Source organism: Giraffa tippelskirchi, chromosome 7, assembly GCF_054371585.1.
Source record: "Giraffa tippelskirchi isolate mGirTip1 chromosome 7, T2T-mGirTip1v1.2.pri, whole genome shotgun sequence".
Lineage (NCBI taxonomy): Eukaryota > Metazoa > Chordata > Mammalia > Artiodactyla > Giraffidae > Giraffa > Giraffa tippelskirchi.
In genome coordinates, this window is record NC_137281.1 from 39,484,219 (window position 1) to 39,496,010 (window position 11,792).

Genomic DNA, 11,792 nt, shown 5'->3' on the forward strand with positions numbered 1-11,792 from the left:
CAGGAAGGGGAACACATGTAAACCCATGGCTGATTCATGTCAATGTATGGCAAAAACTATTACAATATTGTAAAGTAATTAGCCCCCAACTAAAATAAATAAATTTATTAAAAAAAAAAAGAGAGTTCAGAAAAAACCTTTACATTTATAGTCAATTGATTATCAACAAGACTGCCAAGACATTTAAATTGAGAATGGCAACTATATGTGCTAGAGAATGAAGTTGGATCCCTGCCTCACACCAAATACAAAAATGAATAAATGAAAAGGGATCATAGACCCAAATGTAAGAGGTAAAACTATAGCACTCTAAGAAGAAAACACAGGAGTAAATCTTCAGGAACTTGGGTTAAGCAATGGTTTCTTATATATGATACAAAAAGCATAAAGAATAAAAGAAAATATAAATTGGACTTCATTAAAATAAAAAAACTTCTACACAAGCAACCAAAGAAAAAAATAGATAAACTGAATGTAAAAATAGAAAACTTCTGTGCTTCAAAGGACACTATTAAGAAAATGCAAAGAAAGACACCTACAGAATGACAGAAAATATCTGCAAATCATACATCTGATAAGGGTATAGTATCCAGAATATATAAAGATCTCTTACAACTCAGCCATTTTTTAAAAATCGAATTTTAAAATAGGCAAAGTATTTTTGAATAGACATTTCTCTGATGAAGATATACCACAGCCAATATGCACATGAAAAATGCACTCTAATAATCGGAGTTATTAATGAAATGCAAATCAAAACCACAGTGAAATACTACTTCACATCCATTAGGATGGCTATCATAAAAAAGACCAGCAATAACAAGTGTCCATGAGGATGTGGAGAAGTTAGAACCCTCATACATTGCTGGTAGTAAAGTATTCAAAAAATGGTGCAGCCACTTTGGTCAATAGTCCTACCAAAGGTTAAACATAGTTATTATATGACCCAGAAGCCCCAATGAGATGAACACATGTGTATAACTTACACACAGATGTTCACAGCAGCATTATTCATAATAGCCCCAAAGTGGAAACAACCCAAATATCCATCAAATGACAAACTGAACCAAAGTGTTACATCCATACAATGGAAAATTATTCAACCATAAAAAGGATTGATTGACTACTGCTACCTGGTACAACAAGGAAGAAGCTTGAAAACATTCTGCAGAATGAGAAGAGCCAGATACAAAAGACCACATATATGGTTCCATTTACATGAAATGTCCAGATTAAGGAATCAAGGGAGAAACAAAGTGGATTAGTGGTTGCCTACGGCTAGGTTGGGGAGAAAGGGATGAAGAATGAAGAGTGACTGATAATAGATATTTATGGGGGGTGGGGGGTAATGGAAAAGTTCTAAAATTAGATTGTGGTGATGTTTGTACAACTAAATACCACTGAAGTGTGATTTTTATGGTAGGTAAATACTATTTCAATAAAGCTGTTTTTTAAAAAGTAATGCCTACCGGCAACTTCCACCTTTGTTACAGTATTACATTCATTAAATTCACATATTTATGTATACATTTATATATATACACATGTTGAGCAAAAGGAATAGACACATTTTAATTATATTTATCAATTAAGCAGCAAATAATTTTTTTTTAATCTGAAGATTATTGGAGTGGCACTGTTATTTCTCACATTGGGCTCACCAGTTTGGTGACTTTGGGGTAATTTATATGCATTTAACGGAGGAGGCAATGGCACCCCACTCCAGTACTCTTGCCTGGAAAATCCCATGGGTGGAGGAGCCTGGTAGGCTGCAGACCCATGGGGTCGCTAGGAGTCGGACATGACTGAGCGACTTCACTTTCACTTTTCCCTTTCATGCACTGGAGAAGGAAATGGCAACCCACTCCAGTATTCTTGCCTGGAGAATCCCAGGGACAGCGGAGCCTGGTGGGCTGCCGTCTATGGGGTCGCACAGAGTCGGACATGACTGAAGCGACTTAGAAGCAGTAGCAGTAGCATGTGCATTTAAATACCCTCACCATGTATGTCTACCAGGCTGGGAACTGTGTTGGCTACAGAAGAAGGGATTGTTATTCCCATATAAATAATCATGAATTATTAGTAATAAATACTGAACAAATGTGTGTAGATAAAATATTTTTTCATTCATCTTCTTTGACATTCATTCACAGGTTGAGGCACTAAAGTAAATGTTCTTTCACAGAGTATACTTTTGTAATCTTTTACACATTTTATGTAGATTCATAACTTAAAATGTTTTATGCCCCATTATATTATGGAATCTAACATGATTTCCATCTTTCTGCAATTATAAGTAGTAGCTTGAGGAGCTTAGATACTTTTCCACTTTAGGAAAAGAATCTGAAAGGAACTTTAGTTGGTTCACGTGTGTGAGTGCATGCACTCAGTTGTGTCTGATTCTGCGACCCCATGGACTATAACTTGCCAGACTCCTCTGTCCAGAGGATTTTTCAGGCAAGAATACTGGAGTGGGTTGCCATTTCCTTCACTAGTGAGTAAAAACTAACTTCACATTAGCCCCTGGGTGTTGTGAAATTTCCTGAATTCCATGGAGAATACAGGTTCTTTTTAGAACAGGGGTAAAGGACATCACTAGAAAGCTCTTTAGCTTTCCTTTTCAGGCTCTTGTTCAAGCAAATAGAAAAGAGGGTCGGCTTTCAGCTGTAGCTTAGAGCACCTCAAAGATCAATTAAAAGCATGTTCAGCACTGTTTTCAAATCTAGAGGCTGCTGATAAAAACATCCAAAGGATGTATTCAGCCAGGCAGCCGTTCTTCAGACTCTTATCTTAGGCCTACTTAATCAGGGAAAGATCTTAGAGTCTCTAAGTTGTATCTATTTTATCCCCTGCTTTTAGTTAGAAATATACTTCAAAGCATGATCCTACTTGACAGTTCAAATCTTTCACTGTTTTGATTTTCTACAGTTGCTTGTCCTGGGAATTTCCTGGCGGTTCAAGGGCTAGGACTTCACGCTCTCACTGCCAAGGGTCTGGGTTTGATCCCTGGTCAGGGAACTAAGATCTCACATGCTTCATGGCATGGCAAAAAAAAAACCCACAACAGTTGCTTGTCCTAATCTTAAAAGAGGTTTTGCTGTTTTCCTTGATAAGATATCCTGAGCATCTTATTCCCTCTCTTTATCCATCAGCTTTTCTTTGGGTAACATAAGCGCTCCTGGAGAAGTTTCTAAATCAAGTTTGAGGGGATGAAATGTATGACATGTAGCTGCTATTTAAGAAATTCATTCATTCAACAAATATTTAAAGAATATCTGTGAATGGGAATTCCCTGGTAGCCCTGTGGTTAGGCCTCGATGCTTTCACTGCCTAGGGCAGTGAAAACAGGAAAGTCATAGAGATTATGCCTTCTACAGGCTTATGTTTGATTTCTCCATTACAGATATTTGGGCTTCCCAGGTGGCGCAGTGGTAAACAAACAGCCTGCCAATGCAGGAGATGCAAGAGACACGGGTTCGATCCCTGGGTTGGGAAGATCCCTTGGGGTAGGAAATGGCAACCCACTCCAGTATTCTTGCCTGGGAAATCCCCAGAGAGAGGAGCCTGGAGGGTTACAGTCCATGGGGTCGCAAAGAGTCTGACACAACTGAGCACACACACACACACACGCAGTTATCTGACAAACATCCCACCTTCCAGAAAGTCTGGTTGGGTAGAGAACTCAAAAATAGTATGTCAGAGAGTATGTGGGTTCAATCCCTAGTGAGAGAACTAAGATCCTGCAAGCCTCATGGTGCAGCCAAAAAAGAAGGAAAGAATACCTGTGAGGTGTCAGGTGCAGCGCCAGGTGCTAGAAATACAATGATGAAAAAAATAGGCATGGTCCTTTGCCTTGTGACAAGTTTTGTAAAGTAAATAAACACCTGCTAATTAATTATTTTTACTAATTTCCTAATACTTAACTTACAGGTATGGTGATTGGTGTACTTAAAAAAAAAAAAGTATGCTCTACATCACAGAGCCTAAGGACTAATGGAAACTGTAGACTTGTATTTTTCTAATCAACTAGTTTGTTTTAAAGGTATTACGGGCATCTTATTTCAAGGAGAAATCCATCCTGGTGCAATTGAAATCCATCTTGTCTTGTTTCAGCTTCAAAAAAGAGAAAATTGCACCAGGTTGCCTGTGAATATTTCTTGACCTGTTTTTCCTCATTCATTATAGCCACGACTATAATTTGGTCACCATCTTTCCATAATCTGATCGGCCAGGTTTCACACTTCTTGTTGTGTCTTGGGAAGAGCTTACAGAACTCATGTATTATTTCTAGGAATAAAATCTTAAACAATTCCTTTAGTCTTGTATTTAAAAAAATAATAATAATTGAATTTTTTTTTCTTGCCTCATATGAATTTCTTCAGAAGGCTATCTTTTTTATTAAGATCATCTTTTAAAGCACTTTTATTTTATCAGAGCAACATACCATCTCTTATGTAAAAGCATGAGGGGATTATTGGAATTCTTAGATGTTCTGGTTGAGGATACATATTAATTATAGTTGTTTTCTCTACACTGAACCCCATGGTTTGTTTTATAGAGAATGAGTAACAACATGCCAACCAGGAAAATTAATTCCAGGTTACATGATTGAAAAAAAAATTTGTTTTAAATTCAAGAGCAGAGAGGCCTTAGAAAGCTTTGCTGAAAATAAATCAGTGTAGCTTTTTTTCCCTCTGGTTACCATTACACAGTAAGCAGTTAGTAACCCTGCACATTTTTTGTTTTTGGCTGTGCTTCATGGCTTGGGGGATCTCATCTTAGTTCTCCGACCAGTGATTGAACTTGGGCCCTCAGCAGTGAAATCACGGAGTACTAACCACTGAACTACCAGGGAATTCCCAGACCCTGCACAACTGAAGTAGAAATCTTTATGAAAACAAGGAAAGGAGCTGAGTCAATGTTTCTCAAAACAAGATATTCATAGAAATTAAGCCTCTCAGTCAGTAAAGAATCTGCCTGCAGTGCAGGAGACTGGGGTTTGATTCCTAGGTTGGGAAAATCCCCTGGAGAAGGAAATGGCAACTCACTCCAGTATTCTTGCCTGGGAAATCCCATGGACAGAGCAGCCTGGTGGGCTACAATCCATGGGGTCATGAGAGTCGGACACAACTTTGTGACTAAAGCACCATAGGCACAAATTTGATTTTTCCAACATTACAGATATTTGACAAACATCCCACCTTCCAAAAAATTTGGTTGGGTAGAAACCTCAAAAACCGTATGTCAGAAAATTGAATTTCTTCCAAAGTGAGGTCAGTTCTGCCACACTGATAGACTGTATTTGAGTGATGGCTAGCAAACAAGATAAAAGACTAAAATGTTAGGCCAAATCCTCTGGACAGCAAATATATAATTGAATTTACCCCTTTTCACAGTTTATCTCAGTTTCACGAAGGTCTGCCTAGCTTTTTCTCATAGTTAGCAATTTTTGGCTAATCCTGTGGAACCCTGTGTCCAGCAGACAGTACCCTGGCTCCTGGGGGACACTTCTCTTTGGGTTCCATTTGCAGAGTGTGTGCTGTTTGGCAGGGACATGCTGAGTGATGTGTGCAAACTCTAAGTAATGTCAGGCTAGAGCTTGCTCACTCTCGGCCACTCCCCTTTCTAGATACACGAAAGGGACTGCAGGCTTTTCTGTTCCTCAAACACACCACTCTCCTTGTCTGGGGATTTTTTTCAGCCTCTATTCCCTCTGCCTTACCATAGGCTCTGGGTTCAGCTGCTCCTTCAGGTTTTGCAAAAATGGTTCCTCTTAGAGGCCTTTCTTGACGCCTAATTACTCAGTGTGTTTCCTTCTTAACACCACAGTCGTGTTTGTGTGTTTGTCTCTGCAAGATTCTGGAGGCCGAGGCAGGGTCAGTCTTGCTCCTGCAAGTATTTCCAGCACCTAGAACACTGGTGCTCAAGAAACGTGTATTTTCACTGCTGTATTTATAATAGATAACCAACAAGGACCTACTGTATAGCACAGGGAACTCTCCTCAATATTCTGTGATAACCTGAATGAGAAAAGAATTTGAAAAAGAATAGGTATACCTATATGTATAACTAAATGACTTTCCTATACACCTGAAACCAACACAACATGTCATCAACTATGCTCCAACATAAAAAACTAAAGAAAGAAAAATGTCTACTTTATACTGATGAACTGCTTACCCAACATATCTGTAATGTCCTGGCAGGAAGAACTGCTGTCTTTTGAGGTTATCCCACCTGGTTTTGAACAAGATGCTGGAAGCCTCAACTGGAGATTCTCAAACCTTACTACATACTGGCATCACTGGAGAAACTTAAAAACTACCTTTGCTTAGACCCCGCCCCAACCTAGGGGTGATGGGTCTCAGGCACCAACATGTCTTAAAAGCTCTTTGTGTCTTTGCTTGTGTAACCAAGGTAGAAAGTACTGGTCTAAGTGACATAGAACTGAATAACTACCCAACTGCCACGTTCTTGTCTTCTAGGTGAGTCATTCCTGTGTCACCTCTGTTTAGGGAAACTCAAAGCGTTCTTTAGACTACCTTTGTGGCTTCTGAATACCTGCCTGGTTATCACAAAGGGGCAGAATTAGGCATAAACCAGATGAAAAATTAACCTCTCAGGAAAAAGACAAGATGTCCAAGTAACCTAGGTTCATCTGTTAGTTGTTATTTAGTCTCTAAGTCATGTCCAACTCTTTGCAACCCAGCTAGGCTCCTCTGTCCATGGGATTTCTCAGGTAGGAATACTGGAATGGGCTGTCATTTCCTACTTCAGGGCATTCTTCCTGACCAGGGATTGAACCTGCGTCTCCTGCACTGGGACAGGAGGATTCTTTACCACTAAGCCACCTGAGAAGGCCTCATCTGTTAATACCCGCTCTGAAAACCTCAAACTCAAAGGGGAAAGTTCCAGCACTTTTCTTCCTTCATAAAAGAAAGTCATCAACAAACTTCTTCATTTAGCTGTAGAAATCAGAGGCAATCACTCAAGTGCAAAGCAAGCAAAAAAACAATTCTCCCAGAAGAGGGATGTGTCCAAATTCCATCCTCTTCTTTGTAAGAAACAGAGACCAAGTAGTGGTTGGCTCAGAAACACTTGTCCAAGGACTTCCCTGCTGGTCCAGTGGCTAAGACTCTGAGCTCCCAATGCAGGGGGCCCAGGTTCCATTCCAGGTCAGGGAACTAGATCCCACATGCTGCCACTAAAGATCTTTCATGGTTCAATGAAGACCAAAGATCCCATGGACTGCAACTAAGACCCGGGACAGCCAAATAGATTCATAAATACTAAAAAAAAAAAAAAAAGAAAAGAAACACTTGTTCATACTTTCTGTTATGGCAAACTCTAAACTTTTAGACCTTACATAAAATTTGGACCTCCACTTTTTTTAAGGAAAAGCAATGGTTATTGGTATTTTCCTCAAACTGTGCAACTTAATAAACTGTTTTCTTCTTCATTTTTCAAAACCACTACCAGAACTGTTCACAAAAGCTAGATTCATGCTAAAAGTCAATGTTGCTTCCCCTCCAGATAGAAAACCTAAATAACTATAGTAAAATGAGCGTGCACACAGAATTAGAAGTAGAAATATTTGAGTTACCATCCAGGCCCTGTCACTTGCCAACTGAATGAATGATCAGCAATTTTTCTTGCCTGTTAAATGAGAATCAGAACACCTATGTTCCCTGCCCCAGGTCATTGTTTCTTGCCAGTAATATTCACAAACATTCTCTGAAAATGTTGCAGTGTGCAAATGAAAATTACTGGGCGGGAGGGAGGCTCAAGCGACAGGGGATTCAAGTTGTTGTATGGCCGAAACCAATACAACATTTAAAGCAGTTATCCTCCAATTAAAAAATTAATTAATTTTAAAAAATAAAAATTACTGGTCTTCCGTCTTACAGTGAACCTTTAAGCAAAAAACAAACAACTACAAAAAAAAAACCAGTGGTTACAGTAATTAGAAATGTTGACCTAGGATATACTATGTGTCCAGCAAAGTGCTGAAGAAGTTGCCCCTGAATCCATTAAACCAGAACAGTAGGTAGATCAGCCAATAGGGAAAGCCATTTCCTCTGCAACAGGAGAAACTCAGCTCAGCCAAATCCAGAAATAACACAATAAATCCACTTATTTATCCCCAAAAGTCTGTTTCCACCCTTTAAAGTTCTTTCATCTCCCACAAAAGATGTCCAGGCTATGGACGCGACTATTTAAATTCAGAGAGCCTTGGGGCTCCCCTGGTGGCTTAGGAGTACAGAATCCACCTGCCAATGCAGGAGACAGGGGTTCAGTTTCTGACCCAGGAGGATCCCACATGCCGCAGGGCAGCTAAACTCGTACACCACAGCTACTGAGCCTGTGCTCTAGAGCCCAGGAACTGCAACTACTGAAGCCCAAGAGCCCTAGAGCCCGTGTTCCCCAATGAGAAGCCACTGTAATGAGAAGCCCTCCTGCCACAAGAGAGTAGCCCCCTCTCGCCACAACTAGAGAAAAGTCCAAGCAGCCACAAAGACCCAGCACAGCTAAAAATAAATAAATAAAATTATTTAAAAATCAGTAAATTCAGAGAGCCTCTAATTTAGTCAAGATCAGGGCACTGAACTTGAATAGCTATGAGTTTAAAATTCTATTCCAGGGTTTCAGTAGGTAAGAGGATATAGAAAGTTGCAAGTTGATGGCAGTTTTGCAGTTGATCCCAGGACAGCTTAAAACAGAACTCCTGCCTCCTACCTTCTCAAGGTTAAAAGCAACCTTAGAGGTTGTCTGGCTGAGAATATGCTGGGACAGGTATGGATTAGAATCCTATGTGGTCCTGGTAAGTCTTTAAGCTCACCTAGACTTTGTTTATTTGTAAAATAGAGATTAAAAACATGTGTAAATAATCTGAAGCTTAGAGATGATATACATAAAACCGGCACAAATTAGGTTATCAATAAATCATAGCTAATTTTTAAAAGCCAGTTGAGTGATTTTCAGATTTCTCCCACTGACAGATCACTGTAAAATGCTGATACAATTTACCAAGTCATATGACCCAAGAAAAGCTTTGCTGTTGTTGTGTTTAGTCACTAAGCCATGTTCGATGCTTCTGCAACCCCATGGACTGTAGCCACCAGGCTCCTCTGTCCATAGGATTCTCCAGGCAAGAATACTGGAGTGGGTAGCCATTCCCTTCTCCAGGGGATCTTCCTGACCCAGGGATTAAACCCAGGTCTCCCACATTGCTGGAGAAGGCAATGGCACCCCACTCCAGTACTCTTGCCTGGAAAATCCCATGGACGGAGGAGCCTGGTAGGCTGCAGTCCATGGGGTCGCTAAGAGTCGGACACGACCGAGCGACTTCACTTCCACTTTTCCCTTTCATGCACTGGAGAAGGAAATGGCAACCCACTCCAGTATTCTTGCCTGGAGAATCCCAGGGATGGCGGAGCCTGGTGGGCTGCCGTCTATGGGGTCGCAGAGAGTCGGACACGACTGAAGCGACTTAGCAGCAGCAGCTCCCACATTGCAGGCAGATTCGTTACTATCTGAGCCACAAGGGAAACCCCACCCCCCCACCCCAGGAAAAGTTTATTTAGTAGCACCTATGACTCTACTGTATATGTATACATAGTATCACAAAAGAACACATCTGGGGACTTCCCTGGTGGTCCAGTGGCTAAGAATCCACCTTCCAATGCAGGGGACAGGGGTTCCATCCTTAGTCAGGGAACTATGATCCTACATGCCATGGGGCAACTAAGCCCACACACCACAAGTAGAGAATCCATGTGATGCAAGTAAAGATTCCGTATGTCACAACTTAAGACCCAAGGCAGACAAATAAATTAATTAATTAAAAAAACAAAAACAAAACCCACCTCTGTTCATCAAAACAAAGATTTTCCTAAATCCCCTCAAAACAATCTGTTGAACTGGGTCATGTGTCTAGTCTTCCCAAACTATTTGTTGGCTGCATGTTGATTTGGTTTATAGGTGTAATAGCAGGTAAAACAGACAAGCTGTGGTAGACAGATGGAGAAAAGTCCTATCATTTCGATTAGGTGCAGGCCTCATAGAGTTTGCAAACCTTACCTAATAACATCTTACTGATATTGATAAACTAATTCAATGATTTTGAAACCTTTCTGAAGATGAGGAACTTCTTTCTTTAAAAAGATTATTATTATTTTTTTTTTCAGAAGCTCAAGATCTAAAACACAGAAAAGCAGAAGTCCTGAATGAAAAAAACAGAACCAAGGCCGAGGAGCCTTTCTGTGAGCTTAGACACCCCCTGCCTTTCCCCACCCTTAGAAAGGCATCTCTGAAGACTTCCTGGACTTGGAGGGGGACATTTTGAAAAATCCCCTCAGTCCAGCCCTTCCTTCTGCAGAAACGGAGATTAAACTCCAAGAAATCCACTCCAAGGCGGCCCCGTGAGTCTATGAAAGAACCAACCCTGGGACCCAGGCCTCTGACTTCTCTGTTGAGCATTTGCTTGTCTCAGAGGTTACTAGTTTTGAATTTGTCAAACAGCATAGCTGGGAAACTTTGATTTATTTTCCAAGATAACTGGTTAAATAGGTGAGGCAGAACCTTGGCAAAGTCGGTCAACTCTCTAAAAAATTTATCTTCTTAATAGAAGGTTGATCAGATGTCCCTGCTCTGTCTACCTCTGCTATAATGTTCCATAATGTACCAAAATTCTCTATTTTATACCAGACATCATAAATGACCTGCACAGTGTATCCAACCCTCTTAGGCTGGTTGCCCTCATTTAAAAATCAGAAGATTTTGGCCTAGAAATGTGGATTTCCAACTTCTGCTGAAAATGGAGAAATCCTAGCAATACTGAAGTCTCATTCCTAGTTAACACTCCCAGGAGCTGAGAAGAGGCAGGCCCTCTTTGGTGTGTCTCAGTCCCCACCCATACCTACCTGCTTGTGTCCATTACCGTCTGTCCCCTGTAGGCACTTGAGTTTGTGATCCATGGTCTAAAGCTTTTCTCTATATAAGTTTTTTTTCTTTTTTCTTGAGAACGGAACTTATAGAAACAAAGGTAAACCTAAGAAATCAGACACAGGGGATAATCTCATTTCAAAAGATGAGGTGAGGTCTCCCTGGTGGTCCAGTGGATAAAAATCCACCTGTCAATGGAGGGGACACAGGTTTGACCCCTGGTCCGGGAAGATCTCACATGACTTGGGCCAATAAAGTCCCAGCGCCGAAGCGACTGACCTTGGATGCTGCAACTGCTGAAGCCCGAGCACTCTAGAGCCCACACTCCGCGACAAAAGAAGTCACTGCAATGAGAAACGCTCGCATCACAACTAGAGAGTAGGTCCCGCTCCCCACAACTAGAGAAAAACCCGGGTACAGCAACGAAGACCCAGCGCAGCCTTACAGTTAAAGAAAAAAAAATGAGGTGAATGTCACCATTTATAATGCTGCTCTCTTTCATTGATTAAGGACTAAACTTCAGAGTTTTCTGACTCGTTTATTTTTCTGAGGGCTGTTAAAATACCCACAGACTGTTCCAAGGCTCAGAATTGCTTCCCTGTGTGTCCCCTTTTATATGACTGTCTGTAGCACGACTCCAAACCCTCCGAGCCCCTCGGGAGATGCATTATTAAACCACACATCAGCCTGTTTCCTGCATCCCAGGGCACCTCCCTCAGTGCTACAGTCAGGAGGAATCATGCCCAGGACTGGGCAACATGGGTGGGGTGACAGCAGGCAAAAATGAGACAATTCCTAAGGAGCATTCAGTCCTCGGCTCTCAGCTGCGGCAACCCAGGGTCTCGTGT